The following is a 20,184-nucleotide window of genomic DNA, read 5'->3' as shown; positions in this document are numbered from 1 at the left end:
TGACTGCAGTAGCTGTTTATTTTTGGTGTTTGCATCAAATTGCCTATTTAAAGTTTATTATGTAGTTCATAAACAAAAGTTTGTCCTTTCTCAATTTAAGTTTTCAGTTGTACAACCAAGTTCCTTCTTCATACCATGTAAATTAAACTATACAGAGCAAGTGATCTTCTTTTGCACTACATGTATGCTTCTGTTCTTCATCCGTAATCCAGTGGTGTGGTGAACCTACCCACTACAGCATAATGTCATATTCTGCAATGTCTTAACTATGAACAATGTCATATCATTCTACTATTATTTAAACCATCTCTTTATTTGCCAATCTGAAATGGTATAAATTGACAGCACACTAACATTGATACTTATGAGTTCTTTATCTGCCAACTCCTTCACAATGTCATTTCCTACCATGTCTTGACCTGAAAAATATCATATTGTGTTAATGCAATTTTAAACTATGTCACTTTATTCATCAGTAAGAAATGTGATGAATTGTCAGCACTGATACTTTTATGTGCAAAACCTGTCATCTATCTGCTTGTTTATCTTTCAGAGTGAGGAAGATATAAGTGTTGAACAAGCGCAGTCTCATCATCTTGCTCAGCTGCTTGCGCTGTAGCTCCCCAGCAGGGCTAACCTTTCTTTAACTCTATTGAAGTGCTGTCGGTTTTGTATATTATTTTTTCGGCGTGTTTATTTGCACTGGTGGCGATCTTTGATGCCCAGTGTATGTAATCTGCTGTCTGCTTGTGCTTTATTATCATAGTGGCAAACTTTGATGCCCAGTGGATGTAATATGCCGTAATTTCTTTATTGTATAGTCTAGATTTTTTCTTATTCACGATGCTGCAGTTATTTTACTGTATATATGGCAAACTTTGATGCCCAGTGGATGTAATATGCCGTAATTTCTTTATTGTATAGTCTAGATTTTTTCTTATTCACGATGCTGCAGTTATTTTACTGTATATATATCCTGTCTTCGTAGTAAACTGGTCAAACCGTTAAATTATGGTACATAATCGGGACGTCATGCAATCACGATGTAGGTTGGGCCTGAAACGTGCCGAACAGCTCACGGGCCGGTAGCAGCCCGAAATGAACCCCGGCCCATGATTGTGCGAATCAAATCACGGGCTTTTAACAGGCCAAAATTGTCTCGGTCCTTGTTTGGCCCAATCAGATATCGGCTGCAAGCAGGCTGGATGCAAACCGGGCCGTAGTTAAGCCCAACTATATGACGGGCTTTTAACAGGCCGAAATTAATATAGAGCCGAAATGTTAAACGGGCCCTTAACAGGCCAAAACTAATATCAGGCAGAATTACTAAGTGGGCCTTTAGCAAGTGGGCCCAAAAGCATAGTGTCCAGTTGACGGGCCGAATCTGATATGGGCCATAATTGAGCCCAAAGCCTCTTAAAGGGTCGGACCTGATCTGGGCTGTAATTTGGCCCAGAACGTGGTAGGCTTTTAACGGGCCGGATCTCATATGGGCCACTATTAGGCCCGGAGCATGGCAGGCCATTAATGGACCGGATCAAATATGGGCCGGCATTTGGCCCAAAACATGGCAGCCAGTTAATGGGTCGGCCTACTAGGGTCCTCAAAATCTTGTGGGCCTATAGCTAGGCTGGCCCATTAATGTCGGTGAAATCTTGTGGGCCTTTAGCTGAGTCGGCCCATTATGATCCGCAAGAATATTGTGGGCCTTTACCTGGGCCGGCCCATTATGGCACACAAAAATCTTGTGGGCCTTTACCTGGGCCGGCCCATGATGGCCGCAAAATCTTGTGGGCCTTTAGCTGGGCCAGCCCCATTATGGTCCGCAAAATCTTGTGGGCCTTTAGCTGGGTCGGCCCATTATGGTCCGCAAAATCTTGTGGGCCTTCAGTTGGGCCGGCCCATTTAAACTTGATGGGCCGGTCCACGTGTCAACATATCATAGGCGCGTCTCGCCCATTGGATGAGTGACACCTGTGCCAACACGGACCTGACACGTGTCTCCTCCAGCCAATGATGATTTTACACGTGGAAAATCCCCATTGGTCGGGGCTGTTAACGGGTTATCAGATCCAAAACCCGACCCGATAGCTTAACGGCGTTCCGTTACGGTGAATGCCACGTGTCGGTCACCCTTGACGAAAGCACTTCTGTGACGCGCGATTTATCGTCATGGAAGTGGACACTTCCGTGATGATAATTTTGGTAATGTCATGGAACACTTCTATGACAGCACAGGTATGACTATCTTGATTCCGTCATAAAACCTTCATGGATGTACATGCATGACAGAAAACGCGGCCTACTGTGACAAACACGTATCATCACGGAAGTGTATTTTTTTGTAGTGGTAGCGATTACACATACTGGGTCCGTAACTTGAGGATTATCCTCATTGCTGCACAGAAGAATTACGTCCTAGAAGCACCACTAGGTGACAAACCTGCTACAGGAGGAATGATGACCCACAAGTATAGGGGATCATCGTAGTCCTTTCTATAAGTAAGAGTGTCGAACCCAACGAGGATCATAAGGAAATGATAAGCGGTTTTCAGCAAGGTATTCTCTGCAAGCACTGAAATTATCGGTAACAGATAGTTTTGTGATAAGGTAATTGGTAACGAGTAGCAAGTAATGAAAGTAAATAAGGTGCAGCAAGATGGTCCAATCCTTTTTGTAGCACAGGACAAGCCTGGACAAACTCTTATATGAAGGAAAGCGCTCCCGAGGACACATAGGAATTATCGTCAAGCTAGTTTTCATCCCGAACATATGATTTGCGTTTGGTACTTTGATAATCTGATATGTGGGTGGACCGGTGCTTGGGTACTGTCCTTACTTGGACAAGCATACCACTTATGATTAACCCCTATTGCAAGCATCCGCAACTACAACAGAAGTATTAAGGTAAACCTAACCATAGCATGAAACATATGGATCCAAATCAGCCCCTTACGAAGCAACGCATAAACTAGGGTTTAAGCTTCTGTCACTCTAGCAACCCATCATCTACTTATTACTTCTGAATGCCTCCCTCTAGGCCCAAAAAATGGTGAAGTGTCATGTAGTCGACGTTCACATGACACCACTAGAGGGATGACAACATACATATCATCAAAATATCGAACGAATACAAAATTCACATGACTACTAATAGCAAGACTTCTCCCATGTCCTCAGGAACAAATGTAACTACTCACAAAGCATATTCATGTTCATAATCAGAGGGGTATTGATGTGCATAATGGATCTGAACATATGATCTTCCACCAAGTAAACCAACTAGCATCAACTACAAGGATTAATCAACACTACTAGCAACCCACAGGTACCAATCTGAGGTTTGGATAAAAAGATTGGATACGAGAGATGAACTAGGGTTTGAGAGGAGATGGTGCTAGTGAAGATGTTGATGGAGATTGACCCCCTCCCGATGAGAGGATCGTTGGTGATGACGATGGTGATGATTTCCCCCTCCCGGAGGGAAGTTTCCCCGACAGAACAGCTCCGACAGAGCCCTAGATTGGTTCCGCCAAGGTTTCGCCTCGTGGTGGAGGAGTCTCGTTTCAAAAGCTTGCTTATGATTTTTTTTCCCGACGAAAGACTCCATATAGCAAAAGATGGGCATCGGAGGGCCACCATGGGGCCCACGAGGCAGGGGGCGCGCCTAGGGGGGTAGAGCGCCCCCACCCTTGTGGCCAGGGTGTGGCCCCCCTCTGGAACTTCTTGCGCTCAGTATTTTTTATATATTATGGATATAAATTATGTGAAGTTTCATGACTTTTGGAGCTGTGCAGAATATGTCTCTAATATTTGCTCCTTTTCCAACCCAGAATCCCAGCTGCCGGCATTCTCCCTCTTTGTGTAAACGAGAGAATAGGCATAAGTATTGTGACATAATGTGTAATAACAACCCATAATGCAATAAATATCGATATAAAAACATGATGCAAAATGGACGTATCAACTCCCCCAAGCTTAGACCTCGCTTGTCCTCAAGCGAAAGCCAAAATCGAAAAATATGTCCACATGTTTAGAGATAGAGGTGTCGATAAAAATAAAATACGGACATGAGGGCATCATGATCATTCTTAGAACAACAACATATATATATATTGCCATATGATCTCTTATGCTAAAGTAACAATTCAATCACAATTTCAAGTATGAATCATAAACTTCATTGAGAACCAACAAACTCTAATCTCAGTCATTGAAGCAATTGTAATTTATCATAACATAGGAAAGAGTCAATATAAGAGCTTTTCAGTAACTCCACATACTCAACCATCTTTTAGTCTTTCACAATTGCTAACACTCACGCAATATTTAAGGGTATGAAGTTTTAATCGGACACAGAGAAAGATAGGGGCTTATAGTTTTGCCTCCCAACGTTTTACCTCAAGGGTAATGTCAACAATAATAGTTCAAGAAGACTCACATCCAATTAGCTATATATATATATATCAGGATCTTTCCAACATATTGTGCTTGCCAAAGGATAAAATGAAAAAAGGAAAGGTGAAGATCACCATGACTCTTATGTAAGGTAGAAGATAAAGGTAAAAGATAGGCCCTTCACAGAGGGAAGCAGAGGTTGTCATGCGCTTTTATGGTTGGATGCACAAAATCTTAATGCAAAAGAATGTCACTTTATATTGCCACTTGTGATATGGACCTTTATTATGCAGTCTGTCGCTTTTATTTCTTCCATATCACAAGATCGTATAAAGATTATTTTCTCCGCACTAATAAGTCATACATATTCAGAGAGCAATTTTTATTGCTTGCACCGATGACAACTTACTTGAAGAATCTTACTCAATGCATAGGTAGATATGGTGGACTCTCATGGCAAAACTGGGTTTAGGGATATTTGGAAGCACAAGTAGTATCTCTACTTGGTGCGAAGAAATTGGCTAGCATGAGAGGGAAAGGCAAGCTCAACATGTTGGATGATCCATGACAATATAATTTATCTCAGATGAAAGAAAACATAACCCATTACGTTGTCTTCCTTGTCCAACATCAACTCTTAGCATGTCATACTTTAATGAGTGCTAAAAATCATAAAAGATGTTCAAGATAGTGTATTTATATGTGAACCTTTATTTCTTTATTACTTCCTATTAATTGCAACGATGACTAAAACTATGTTTGTCAACTCTCAACAACTTTTATTCATCATACTCTTTATATGTGAGCTCATTACTTTCCATAAGATCCATATGATCTCTTTGTTTCTTTTTATTCTTTCTCTTTTATTTTATTTAATTCCCTCAAGATCATAGCAAAATAATCAAGCCCTTAACTCAACACTAATCTTTATTATATAGCTCATGGACTCGATTACATAGAGGGATCATAAAGCAAAACTCACAACTAGATCATACTAAAACTTTATTCTACTAGATCAAGATATTACCAAAAGGGTCGAACTAAGAAAAACAGTAAAGATAAAAGTGATGGTGATACGATACCGGGGCACTCCCCCACGCTTGGCAGTTGCCAAGGGGAGTGCCCATACCAATGTGATTATATCTCTTTTGCTGGTGAAGAAGGTGGAGTTGTTGATGATGTAGGCTTGCCGTCCCTCTTCCAAGGCATGGGCTCACCATCATAGAAGGATGATCGAGTCTCCTGAATCCTCAAATCTGCAGCCAAACTCATCCTCTTGAATCTATATTCATACTCACAGTTTTGGTTTTGCAGGTCATAGATCTGGGCTTGAAGGTGCTCGATTTTCTCATGAAGCTTGAAGATGGCCTCCCCAATGTCCTTGGCGTCTAGCTTGTATTTGTTGGTGAACTCCGTGATCATAATGTGACTGGAGTCGAGTCCACGCTCCACCATCTCCTGACACTTTAAAACTTGTTGCTCCAATGCCTCGAGCCTTGCCTCCGTGCTTCCGGTCCTCCTTGGTCCCTCAACATCACGGATGTGCAACAGCCCCTCACGCATCTCAATGGTTTGAGGATGTTGCAGCACCTTTGTGAGGTAGGGGTTGATGACCTTCTCGAAGAACGTGTCCTTGGGGGAGCTTGAAGACGACATGACGACCTAGATCTGTCAGAAAAACAGCTCGAAACAAAGACGAGATATTTGCGTGATATGCTGGTCAAAACCTTCGGGAGATTATATAATGAATTTTTACCGACCAAAAGAAGTATCGTGCAAGAAAACAGAGTCCGGAGAGCACACGAGGTGCCCACGAGGCAGGGGGCGCGCCCAGGGGGGTAGGGCGCGCCTCCCACCCTCGTGGAAGCTCTGTCCTTTCCGATCTGCTTCTTATTTTCCTATTTTATTAAATATTCCAAAATGGAGAAATATTGCCATTAGAAATGTTTTGGAGTCGGTTTACTTACCGTACCACATACCTATTCCTTTTCGGAGTCTGAAACGTTTTGGAAAGTGTCCCTTATGTATTCCTCCGGGGTTACGATTTCAATAATATTAGTTTCAACATTTATAGGATTACCTGAGATATAATGTTTAATTCTTTGACCGTTCACCACCTTCGAATTTGTGCCTTCGAAGTTGTTGATTTTTATGGCACCGGAACGATAGACCTCCTCGATAACGTAAGGACCTTCCCATTTAGAGAGAAGTTTGCCTGCAAAAAATCTTAAACGAGAGTTGTATAGTAATACATAATCACCTATATTGAACTCACGCTTTTGTATCCTTTTATCATGACATCTTTTAACCTTTTCTTTAACCAGATTGGCATTTTCATAAGCTAGGGTTCTCCATTCATCAAGTGAGCAAATTTCAAATAACCTCTTCTCACCGGCAAGTTTGAAATCATAGTTGAGCTCTTTAATGGTCCAATATGCCTTATGTTCTAGTTCAAGAGGTAAGTGACATGCTTTACCATAAACCATTTTATCCTGGAGACATACCCATAGGATTTTTATATGCAGTTCTATAGGCCCATAATGCATCATCAAGTTTCTTGGACCAATTCTTTCTGGATCTATTAACAGTCTTTTGCAAAATTAATTTGAGCTCTCTGTTACTCAATTCTACTTGACCACTAGACTGTGGGTGATAAGGAGATGCAATTCTCTTTTACAAAAGGCACCATGAATAAAGTGTGAACCACCATCAGTCATTAAATATCTAGGGACTCCAAACCTCGGGAAAATAACTTCTTTAAGCATCTTAATAGAGGTGTTATGATCAGCACTACTAGTTGGAATAGCTTCTACCCACTTAGTAACGTAATCAACATCAACTAAAATATGTGTATACCCGTTAGAGAAAGGAAAAGGTCCCATATAGTCAAAGCCCCAAACATCAAATGGTTCAATAACAAGTGAATAGTTCATAGGCATTTCTTGACATCTACTAATATTACCAATTTTTTGACATTCATCACAAGACAAGACAAACTTATGGGCATCCTTGAAGAGAGTAGGCCAATAAAAACTGGATTGCAATACCTTATGTGCAGTTCTATCTCCAGCATGGTGTCCTCCATAAGCCTTGGAGTGACACTTGCGTAGGATTTGTTCCTGTTCATGCTCAGGTACACAACGTCTAATAACACCATCTACTCCTTCTTTATAAAGACTAGTTGACCCGTTGCGCCAAATGGCGCAGAGACCCACTAAAGCCATGTTGTCGATGAAAATAGTTTCATTTTGCAAGGACATATGGCAGGGACCAGCTGAATTAATGTGGGCGTTGAAAAGGAAATCCATGGGGTAACAAATTTAACCCAAGGGTCCTTAATAAAAAACAATGAAGGCATTAATAAGATGTCTAATAATAGTACCTGTCGTGCCAGATGGCACAAGGTCCCATTTCAAACCAAGAGCTATTTGAAAATAATTGACAATTTGGTAATAATAAGGATCCTTTTGATAAGGAAAATTGAAACAAACATAGCCTCAAACTATGTAACAGAGTTTTCAAAATGCAGGCATCCTCTCTATACAATTCTGCTATGTGAGCTGGAACTTTGGAATCAAGGTCACACTTTGTCCTTTTGCCGTGGGTAAACTCTGCCCTCCAACTACTCTGAATCCATAGTGTTTTGTCCTTCACAACCCCTTTATAGGTCAGATGCACTATAATTCCTTCATTTTTAAAGGAGCTTAACAACCAATGCCTTGCACAACATTTTTCATCTCTTCAGTGAGGCATGTTTATAGTTCCCACTCCTCTGCTCTTTTATGTTAGAAGGATCCACTCTCTATAGCCATCTCTTCTTTTTTGAAGGGAACTGGACAAATAATGCCCAATGGCATGTTTATGAAATGTTGTACTGTAATAGAAGTGCAAACATGAAACGAGAAACCAATTGAAGAAACAATGGACTTTTTGGTATGCTGGAATTTAAGGATAGACTTGAAATGGAAGGGCAAACCAAGATTGACAAGTACCACATCACGGAAAAAAGTTTATAGCAGATATAGAAGTGACAATAAACCAGTTTTTCAAGATTTACAATGAACTACATGATTTGGCTTCTTGCTCTAAAATAGAAACAATCTGCAGCACTAACTTGGTGACAATCCCACCAATTCAACGATAATGGACATATTTTCTACACTTCACTCCTTTGCAGCTTTTAGAATCAAAGGGCTACGACCATGATGTCTACTACACAACCTTCTTCTTGTAGATGTTGTTGGGCCTCCAAGTGCAGAGGTTTGTAGGACAGTTGAAAATTTCCCTCAAGTGGATGACCTAAGGTTTATCAATCTGTAGGAGGCATAGGATGAAGATGGTCTCTCTCAAGCAACCCTGCAACCAAATAACAAAGAGTCTCTTGTGTCCCCAACACACCCAATACAATGGTAAATTGTATAGGTGCACTAGTTCGGCGAAGAGATGGTGATACAAGTGGTATATGGATAGTAGATAATAGTTTTTGTAATCTGAAAATATAAAAACAGAAAGGTAACGAATGATAAAAGTGAGCCTAAACGGTATTGCAATGCTATGAAATAAGGCCTAGGGTTCATACTTTCACTATTGTAAGTTCCCTCAACAATACTAACATAATTGGATCACATAACTATCCCTCAACATGCAACAAAGAGTCACTCCAAAGTCACTAATAGCGGAGAACGAACGAAGAGATTATGGTAGGGTACGAAACCACCTCAAAGTTACTCTTTCCAATCAATCCGTTGGGCTATTCCTATAAGTGTCACAAACAACACCAGAGTTCGTACTAGAATAACACCTTAAGACACAAATCAATCAAAACCCTAATGTCACCTAGATACTCCATTGTCACCTCAAGTATCTGTGGGTATGATTATACGATATGCATCACACAATCTCAGATTCATCTATTCAACCAACACAAAGGACCTCGAAGAGTGCCCCAAAGTTCTACCGGAGAATCACGACGAAAACGTGTGCCAACCCCTATGCATAGGTTCATGGACGAAACCCGCAAGTTGATCACCAAAACATACGTCAAGTGAATCACGTGGTATCCCATTGTCACCACAGATACGCACGGCAAGACATACATCAACTGTTCTCAAATCTTTAAAGACTCAATCCGATAAGATTACTTCAAAGGGGAAACTCAATTCATTACAAGAGAGAAAAGGGGGAGGAGAAACATAGGATCCAACTATAATAGCAAAGCTCGTGATACATCAAGATCGTATCACCTCAAGAACACGAGAGAGACAGATCAAACACATAGCTACTGGTACATACCCTTAGCCCCTAGGGAGAACTACTCCCTCCTCGTCATGGAGAGCACCGGGATGATGAAGATGGCCACCGGAGAAGGATTGCCCCCTCCGGCAGGGTGCCGGAACGGGTCTAGATTGGTTTTCGATGGCTACGGAGGCTTCTGGCGGCGGAACTCCCGATCTATTCTCTGTTCTGGAAGTTTTACGATACGTAGGTATATATGGGTGCAAGGGGTGCATCGGTGGAGCTTCGGGGGCCCCACGAGGCAGGGGGCGCGCCCTAGGGGGGTGGGCGCGCCCCCCACCCTCGTGGCCAGCTCCCGTATCTTCTGACGTAGAGTCCAAGTCTATCTGGTGGCTTTCCTTCCAAAAATAACTTCTCCAGTTGATTTCGTTCCGTTTCGACTCCGTTTGATATTCCTTTTCTTCGAAACACTGAAATAGGCATAAAACAGCAAATTTGGGATGGGCCTCGGCTTAATAGGTTAGTCCCAAAAATAATATAAAAGTGGATAATAAAGCCCAGTATTGCCCAAAACAGTAGATAATATAGCATGGAGCAATCAAAAATTATAGATACGTTGGAGACGTATCAAGCATCCCCAAGCTTAATTCCTGCTCGTCCTCAAGTAGGTAAATGATAAAAAAGAATTGTTGATGCGGAGTGCTACTTGGCATAATTTCAATGTAATTCTTCTTAATTGTGATATGAATATTCAGATCCATAAGATTCAAGACAAAAGTTCATACTGATATAAAAATAATAATACTTCAAGCATACTAACTAAGAAATTATGTCTTCTCAAAATAACATGGCCAAAGAAAGTTATCCCTACAAAATCATATAGTATGGATATGCTCCATCTTCACCACACAAAATATTTAAATCATGCACAACCCCGATGACAAGCCAAGCTATTGTTTCATACTTTTGATGTTCTCAAACTTTTTCAATCTTCACGCAATACATGAGCGTGAGCCATGGACATAGCACTATAGGTGGAATAGAATGGTAGTTGTGGAGAAGACAAAAAGGAGAGGATAGTCTCACATCAATTAGGCGTATCAACGGGCTACGGAGATGCCCATCAATAGATATCAATGTGAGTGAGTAGGGATTGCCATGCAATGGATGCACTAGAGCTATAAATTTATGAAAGCTCAAAAGAAACTAAGTGGGTGTGCATTCAACTTGCTTGCTCATGAAGACCTAGGGCATTTTGAGGAAGCCCATCATTGGAATATACAAGCCAAGTTCTATAATGAAAGATTCCCATTAGTATATTAAATTGACAACATAGGAGACTCTCTATCATGAAGATCATGGTGCTACTTTGAAGCACAAGTGTGGTAAAAGGATAGTAGCATTGCCCCTTCTCTCTTTTTCTCTCAATTTTTTTATTTTTTTATTTGGGCCTTCTCTTTTTTTATGGCCTCTTTTCTCTTTTTTTTATTTGGGCTTCTTTGGCCTCTTTTATTTATTTATTTTTTTCCGGAGTCTCATCCCGACTTGTGGGGGAATCATGGTCTCCATCATCCTTCCCTCACTAGGACAATGCTCTAATAATGATGATCATCACACTTTTATATATTTACAACTCAATGATTACAACTCGATACTAGAACAAAGTATGACTCTATATGGATGCCTCCGGCGGTGTACCGGGATGTGCAATGACTCATGAGTGACATGTATGAAAGAATTATGAACGGTGGCTTTGCCACAAATACGATGTCAACAACATGATCATGCAAAGCAATATGACAATGATGAAGCGTGTCATAATAACAGAACGGTGGAAAGTTGCATGGCAATATATCTCGGAATAGCTATGGAAATGCCATAATAGGTAGGTATGGTGGCTGTTTTGAGGAAGGTATATGGTGGGTTTATGGTACCGGCGAAAGTTGCGCGGTACTAGAGAGGCTAGCAATGGTGGAAGGATGAGAGTGCGTATAATCCATGGACTCAACATTAATCATAAAGAACTCACATACTTATTGCAAAAATCTATTAGTTATCAAAACAAAGTACTACGCGCATGCTCCTAGGGGGATAGATTGTAGAAAAAGACCATCGCTCGTCCCCGACCGCCACTCATAAGGAGGACAATCAATAAATAAATCATGCTCCGACTTCATCATGTAACGGTTCACCATACGTGCATGCTACGGGAATCACAAACTTCAACACAAGTATTTTTCAAATTCACAACTACTCAACTAGCATGGCTCTAATATCACCATCTCCATATCTCAAAACAATCATCAAGCATCAAACTTCTCTTAGTATTCAATACTCTATATGAAAGTTTTTACTATTCTTGGATGCCTAACATATTAGGATTATTTAAGCAAATTACCATGCTATTTAAAACTCTCAAAATGATATAAGTGAAGCATGAAAGATCAACTATTTCTTCAAAATAAAACTACCACCATGCACTAAAAGATATAAGTGAAGTACTAGAGAAAATGACAAACTACCCCGAAAGATTTAAGTGAAGATCAATGAGTAGTCGAATAATTATGCATCTATGTGAAGACTCTATAACATTTAATAATTTCAGATCTTATTATTTTATTCAAACAGCAAGCAAAGCAAAATAAAATAAAATGACGTTCCAAGCAAAACACATATCATGTGGCGAATAAAAATATAGCTCCAAGTAAAGTTACCGATAGAAGTAGACGAAAGAGGGGATGCCTTCCGGGGCATCCCCAAGCTTTGGATTTTAGGTGTCCTTAGATTATCTTTGGGGTGCCATGGGCATCCCCAATATTAGGCTATTTCCACTCCTTGTTCCATAATCCATCAAATCTTTACCCAAAACTTGAAAACTTCACAACACAAAACTTAAAATAGAAAATCTTGTGAGCTCCGTTAGCGAAAGAAAACAAAAGACCACTTCAAGGTACTGTAATGAACTCATTATTTATTTATATTGGTGTTATACCTACTGTATTCCAACTTCTCTATGGTTTATAAACTATTTTACTAGCCATAGATTCATCAAAATAAGCAAACAACACACGAAAACAGAATCTGTCAAAAACAGAACAGTCTGTAGTAACCTGTAGCTAGCGCAAGATCTGGAACCCCAAAAATTCTAAAATAAATTTCTGGAAGTGAGGAATTTATCTATTAATAATCTTCAAAAATAATTAACAAAATATCACTTTCCAAATAAAAATGGCAGTAGTTCTCGTGAGCGCTAAAGTTTCTGTTTTTTACAGCAAGTGTAACAAGACTTTCCCCAAGTCTTCCCAACGGTTCTACTTGGCACAAACACTAATTAAACACAAACAACACAAACAAAAAAGAGACCAGATAAATTATTTATTACTAAACAGGAGCAAAAATCAAGGAATAAAAATAAAATTGGGTTGCCTCCCAACAAGCGCTATCGTTTAACGCCCCTAGCTAGGCATAACAAGCAAGGATAGATCTAGGTATTGCCATCTTTGGTAGGCAATCCATAAGTGGCTCTCGTAATAGATTCATAAGTTAATTTAATTTTCTTTCTAGGAAAGTTTTCCATGCATTTCCTTAATGGAAATTGGAATCTAATATTTCCTTCCTTCATATCAATAATCGCACCAATCGTTCTAAGGAAAGGTCTACCAAGAATAATAGGACATGAAGGATTGCAATCTATGTCAAGAAAAATAAAATCTATGGGCACATAATTCCTATTTGCAACAATAAGAACATCATTAATTCTTACCATAGATTTCTTAATAGTGGAATCCGTAAGGTGCAAGTTTAAAGAGCAATCATCAAAATCACGGAAACCTAACAAATCACACAAAGTCTTTGGAATCGTGGAAACAATAGCACCCAAATCACATAAAGCATAGCATTCATGATCTTTAATTTTAATTTTAATAGTTAGTTCCCACTCATCATAAAGCTTTCTAGGGATAGAAACTCCCAATTCAAGTTTTTCTTCATAAGATTGCATCAAGGCATCAACGATATGTTTAGTAAACGCTTTATTTTGACTATAAGCATGAGGAGAATTTAGCACGGATTGCAACAAGGAAATACAATCAATCAAAGAGAAATTTTCATAGTTAAATTCCTTGAAATCGATAATAGTGGGTTTAGCAACATCTAGGGTTTTAATTTCTGCAATCCCACTTTTATCAATTTTAGCATCAAGATCAAAAAATTCTAAATTCTTGGAATGCCTTCTAGGTAAAGGTGGATCATATTCAGTCCCATCATTATCAAGATTCATATTGCAAAACAAAGATTTAATAGGGGACACATCAATAACTTTTAGATCTTCATCATTATTTTCATAGGAACTAGAAGAACACGCTCTTATAAAGGCATCTTTCTTAGCACGCATCCTAGTGGTACTTTCTTTGCACTCATCAATGGGAATTCTCATATATTTGAGAGACTCATTGATATCATGCTTAGGTGGAATAGATCTAAGTTTCAAAGAATCAACATCAAGAGAAATTCTATCAACGTTCCTAGCCAACTCATCAATCCTAAGCAATTTTTCTTCAATCAAAGCATTAAAATTCTTTTGCAAAGTAATAAATTTTTTAATATTAGATTCAAAATCAGAGGTCATCTTATTATAATTTCCATAGGAATTGTTGTAGGAATTACCATAATTATTAGAGGGATTACTAGGATAAGGCCTAGGATTAAAAGTTCCTCTATACTCGTTGTTACCAAAATTATTCCTACCAACAAAATTCACATCCATAGATTCATTATTATTCTCAATCAAAGTAGACAAGGGCATATCATTAGGATCAGAAGAAACACTCTTATTAGAAAATAATTTCATAATTTCATCCATCTTTCCACTCAAAACATTAATTTCTACTATCGCATGCACCTTTTGATTAGTAGATCTTTCAGTATACCATTGAGAATAATTAACCATAGGAGTTTAGTAGCTTCTCCTAAAGTGATTTCCATAAAAGTGCCTCCCGCGGCCGAATCTAAAAGATTTCTAGAAGCAAAATTCAATCCAGCATAAAAAGATTGTATAATCATCCACAAATTTAAACCATAAGTAGGGCAATTACGTATCATTAGTTTCATTCTCTCCCAAGCTTGTGCAACATGTTCATGATCAAGTTGCTTAAAATTCATAATATCGTTTCTAAGAGAGATGATCTTAGCGGGAGGAAAATACTTAGAGATAAAAGCATCTTTGCACTTATTCCATGAATCAATACTATTTTAGGCAAAGACGAAAACCAACCTTTAGCACGATCTCTAAGTGAAAAAGGAAATAGCTTGAATTTAACAATATCATTATCCACATCTTTCTTCTTTTGCATATCACACAAATCAACGAATCTATTTAGATGGGTAGCGGCATCTTCACTAGGAAGGCCGGAAAATGGATCTTTCATGACAAGATTCAGCAAAGCATTATTAATTTCACAAGATTCAGCATCGGTAAGAGGAGCAATCGGAGTGCTAATAAAATCATTGTTGTTGGTATTGGTGAAATCACATAATTTAGTATTATCTAGAGCCATCGTGACAAGCAAGCAAACTAACACACAAGCAAACAAAAAACAAGCGGGCAAAAAGAGGCAAATCGAGAAAGAGATGGAGGATAGAGAGAGAGGGCGAATAAAACGGCAAGGCTGAAGTGGGGGAGAGGAAAACGAGAGGCAAATGGCAAATAATGTAATGTGAGAGATAAGGGTATGTGATGGGTACTTGGTATGTTGACTTTTGCGTATACCTCCCCGGCAACGACGCCAGAAATCCTTCTTGCTACCTCTTGAGCACTGCGTTGGTTTTTCCCGAAGAGGAAGGGATGATGCAGCAAAGTAGCATAAGTATTTCCCTCAGTTTTTGAGAACCAAGGTATCAATCCAGTAGGAGGCTACGCGTGAGTCCCTCGTACCTGCACAAAACAAATAAATCCTCACAACCAATGCGAATAGGGGTTGTCAATCCTTACACGGCCACTTACAAGAGTGAGATTTGATAGATATGATAATATAATATTTTTGGTATTTTTGTGATAAAGATGCAAAGTAAAATAAAGGAAAAGTAAAAAGCAAAGGAAATAACTAAGTAGTAGGAGATTAATATGATAAAGATAGACCCGGGGCGATAGGTTTCACTAGTGACTTCTCTCGAGAGCATAAGTATTCTACGGTGGGTGAACAAATTACTGTTGAGCAATTGACAAAATTGAGAATAGTTATGAGAATATCTAGGTATGATCATGTATATAGGCATCACGTCCGAGACAAGTAGACCGACTCCTGCCTGCATCTACTACTATTACTCCACTCATCGACCGTTATCCAACATGCATCTAGAGTATTAAGTTAAAAACAGAGTAACGCCTTAAGCAAGATGACATGATGTAGAGGGATAAACTCATGCAATATGATGAAAACCCCATCTTGTTATCCTCGATGGCAACAATACAATACGTGCCTTGCTGCACCTGCTGTCACTGGGAAAGGACACCGCAAGATTGAGCCCAAAGCTAAGCACTTCTCCATTGCAAGAAATATCAATCTAGTAGGCCAAACCAAACTGATGATTCGAAGAGACTTGCAAAGATAACCAATCATACATAAAATAATTCAGAGAAGATTCAAATATTGTTCATAGATAGACTTGATCATAAACCCACAATTCATCGGTCTCAACAAACACACCGCAAAAAGAAGATTACATTGAATAGTTCTCCACAAGAGAGGGGGAGAACATTGTATTGAGATCCAAAAAGAGAGAAGAAGCCATCTAGCTAATAACTATGGACCCGTAGGTCTGAGGTAAACGACTCACACTTCATCGGAGGGGCTATGGTGTTGATGTAGAAGCCCTCCGTGATCGATGCCCCCTCCAGCGGAGGTCCGGAACAGGCCCCAAGATGGGATCTCGTGGATACAGAAAGTTGCGGAGGTGGAATTAGGTTTTGGCTCTGTATCTGATCGTTTGGGGGTACGTAGGTATATATAGGACGAAGGAGTACGTCGGTGGAGCAACAGGGGGCCCACGAGGGTGGAGGGCCTTCGCAAGGACCGGGCGTAGCCACACTCAGTTGTTCAACTAAAGTTGGAGAAACTGTCACCCGCAAGCCACCTATGTGCAAAGCACGTCGGGAGAACCGGTCTCGCGTAAGCGTACGCGTAATGTCGGTCCGGGCCGCTTCGTCCAACAATACCGCCGAACCAAAGTATGACATGCTGGTAAGCAGTATGACTTATATCGCCCACAACTCACTTGTGTTCTACTCGTGCATATAACATCAACATATAAACCTAGGCTCGGATGCCACTGTTGGGTGTAGTAATTTCAAAAAATTTCCTACCTACGCTCACGCAAGATCATGGTGATGCATAGCAACGAGAGGGGAGAGTATGATCTACGTACCCTTGTAGATCGACAACGGAAGCGTTTAGTTGATGTAGTCGTACGTCTCCACGGCCCGACCGATCAAGCACCGAAACTACGGCACCTCCGAGTTCTAGCACACGTTCAGCTCGATGACAATCCCCGGACTCCGATCCAGCAAAGTGTCGGGGAAGAGTTCCGTCAGCACGACGGCGTGGTGACGATCTTGATGTACTACTGCAGCAGGGCTTCGCCTAAGCACCGCTACAATATTATCGAGGACTATGGTGGAAGGGGGCACCGCACACGGCTAAGAATATGATCACGTGGATCAACTTGTGTTTCTCTGGGGTGCCCCTGCCTCTGTATATAAAGGCTCAAGGGGGGGTGCGGCCGACCTAGGAGAGGCACGCCAGGAGGAGTCCTACTCCCTCTTGGAGTAGGATTCCCCCCCCCCCCCAATCCTAGTTGGAATAGGATTCGCGGAGGGGGGAAAAGAGAGAGGGGGCCGGCCCCCTCTCCTTGTCCTATTCGGACCAAGGGAGGGGAGGGGCACGCGGCCCATCTAGGGCTGTCCCTTCTCTTTTCCACTAAGGCCCACTTAGGCCCATATAGCTCCCGGGGGGTTCCGGTAACCTCCCGGTACTCCGGTAAAATCCCGATTTCACCCAGAACACTTCCGATATCCAAACATAGGCTTCCAATATATCAATATTTATGTCTCGACCATTTCGAGACACCTCGTCATGTCCGTGATCACATCCGGGACTCCGAACAACCTTCGGTATATCAAAATGTATAAACTCATAATATAACTGTCATCGTAACCTTAAGCGTGCAGACCCTACGGGTTCGAGAACAATGTAGACATGACCGAGACACGTCTCTGGTCAATAACCAATAGCGGAACCTGGATGTTCATATTGGCTCTTACATATTCTATGAAGATCTTTTATCGGTCAGACCGCATAACAACATACGTTGTTCCCTTTGTCATCGGTATGTTACTTGCCCGAGATTCGATCGTCGGTATCCCATACCTAGTTCAATATCGTTACCGGCAAGTCTCTTTACTCGTTCTGTAATACATCATCCCGCAACTAACTCATTAGTTGCAATGCTTGCAAGGCTTAAGTGATGTGCATTACCGAGAGGGCCCAGAGATACCTCTCCGTCAATCGGAGTGACAAATCCTAATCTTGAAATACGCCAACCCAACATGTACCTTTGGAGACACCTGTAGAGCTCCTTTATAATCACCCAGTTACGTTGTGACATTTGGTAGCACACAAAGTGTTCCTCTGGCAAACGGGAGTTGCATAATCTCATAGTCATAGGAACATGTATAAGTCATGAAGAAAGCAATAGCAATATACTAAACGATCGGGTGCTAAGCTAATGGAATGGGTCATGTCAATCAGATCATTCAACTAATGATGTGATCCTGTTAATCAAATGACAACTCTTTGTCCATGGTTAGGAAACATAACCATCTTTGATTAACAAGCTAGTCTAGTAGAGGCATACTAGTGACACTCTGTTTGTCTATGTATTCACACATGTATTATGTTTCCGGTTAATACAATTCTAGCATGAATAATAAACTTTTATCATGATATAAGGAAATAAATAACAACTTTATTATTGCCTCTAGGGCATATTTCCTTCAGTCTCCCACTTGCACTAGAGTCAATAATCTAGATTACACAGTAATGATTCTAACACCCATGGAGCCTTAGTGCTGATCATGTTTTGCTCGTGGAAGAGGCTTAGTCAACGGGTCTGCAACATTCAGATCCGTATGTATCTTGCAAATCTCTATGTCTCCCACCTGGACTAGATCCTGGATGGAATTGAAGCGACTCTTGATGTGCTTGGTTCTCTTGTGAAATCTGGATTCCTTCGCCAAGGCAATTGCACCAGTATTATCACAAAAGATTTTCATTGGACCCGATGCACTAGGTACGACACCTAGATCGGATATGAACTCCTTCATCCAGACTCCTTCATTTGCTGCTTCCGAAGCAGCTATGTATTCCGCTTCACACATAAATCCCACCACGACGCTTTGTTTAGAACCACACCAACTGACAGCTCCACCGTTTAATGTAAACACGTATCCGGTTTGCGATTTAGAATCGTCCGGATCAGTGTCAAAGCTTGCATCAACGTAACTGTTTACGATGAGCTCTTTGTCACCTCCATATACGAGAAACATATCCTTAGTCCTTTTCAGGTACTTCAGGATGTTCTTGACCGCTGTCCAGTGATCCACTCCTGGATTACTTTGGTACCTCCCTGCTAGACTTATAGCAAGGCACACATCAGGTCTGGTACACAGCATTGCATACATGATAGAGCCTATGGCTGAAGCATAGGGAACTTATTTCATCTTCTCTCTATCTTCTGCAGTGGTCGGGCATTGAGTCTGACTCAACTTCACACCTTGTAACACAGGCAAGAACCCTTTCTTTGCTTGATCCATTTTGAACTTCTTCAAAATCTTGTCAAGGTATGTGCTTTGTGAAAGTCCAATTAAACGTCTTGATCTATCTCTATAGATCTTTATGCCTAATATGTAAGCAGCTTCACCGAGGTCTTTTATTGAAAAACTCTTATTCAAGTATCCCTTTATGCTATCCAGAAATTCTATATCATTTCCAATTAGTAATATGTCATCCACATATAATATCAGAAATGCTACAGAGCTCCCACTCACTTTCTTGTAAATACAGGCTTCTCCAAAAGTCTGTATAAAACCAAATGCTTTAATCACACTATCAAAGCGTTTATTCCAACTCCGAGAGGCTTGCACCAGTCCATAAATGGATCGCTGGAGCTTGCACACTTTGTTAGCTCCCTTTGGATCGACAAAACCTTCTGGTTGCATCATATACAACTCTTCTTCCAGAAATCCATTCAGGAATGCAGTTTTGACATCCATCTGCCAAATTTCATAATCATAAAATGCGGCAATTGCTAACATGATTCGGACAGACTTAAGCATCGCTACGGGTGAGAAGGTCTCATTGTAGTCAATCCCTTGTACTTGCCGAAACCCTTTTGCGACAAGTCGAGCTTTGTAGACAGTAATATTACCGTCGGCGTCAGTCTTCTTCTTGAAGATCCATTTATTCTCAATTGCTTGCCGATCATTGGGCAAGTCAA

The sequence above is a fragment of the Triticum urartu genome, chromosome 1, assembly GCF_003073215.2.
Source record: "Triticum urartu cultivar G1812 chromosome 1, Tu2.1, whole genome shotgun sequence".
In the NCBI taxonomy this organism is placed as follows: domain Eukaryota; kingdom Viridiplantae; phylum Streptophyta; class Magnoliopsida; order Poales; family Poaceae; genus Triticum; species Triticum urartu.
Note: the sequence above shows the minus strand (reverse complement) of the source record.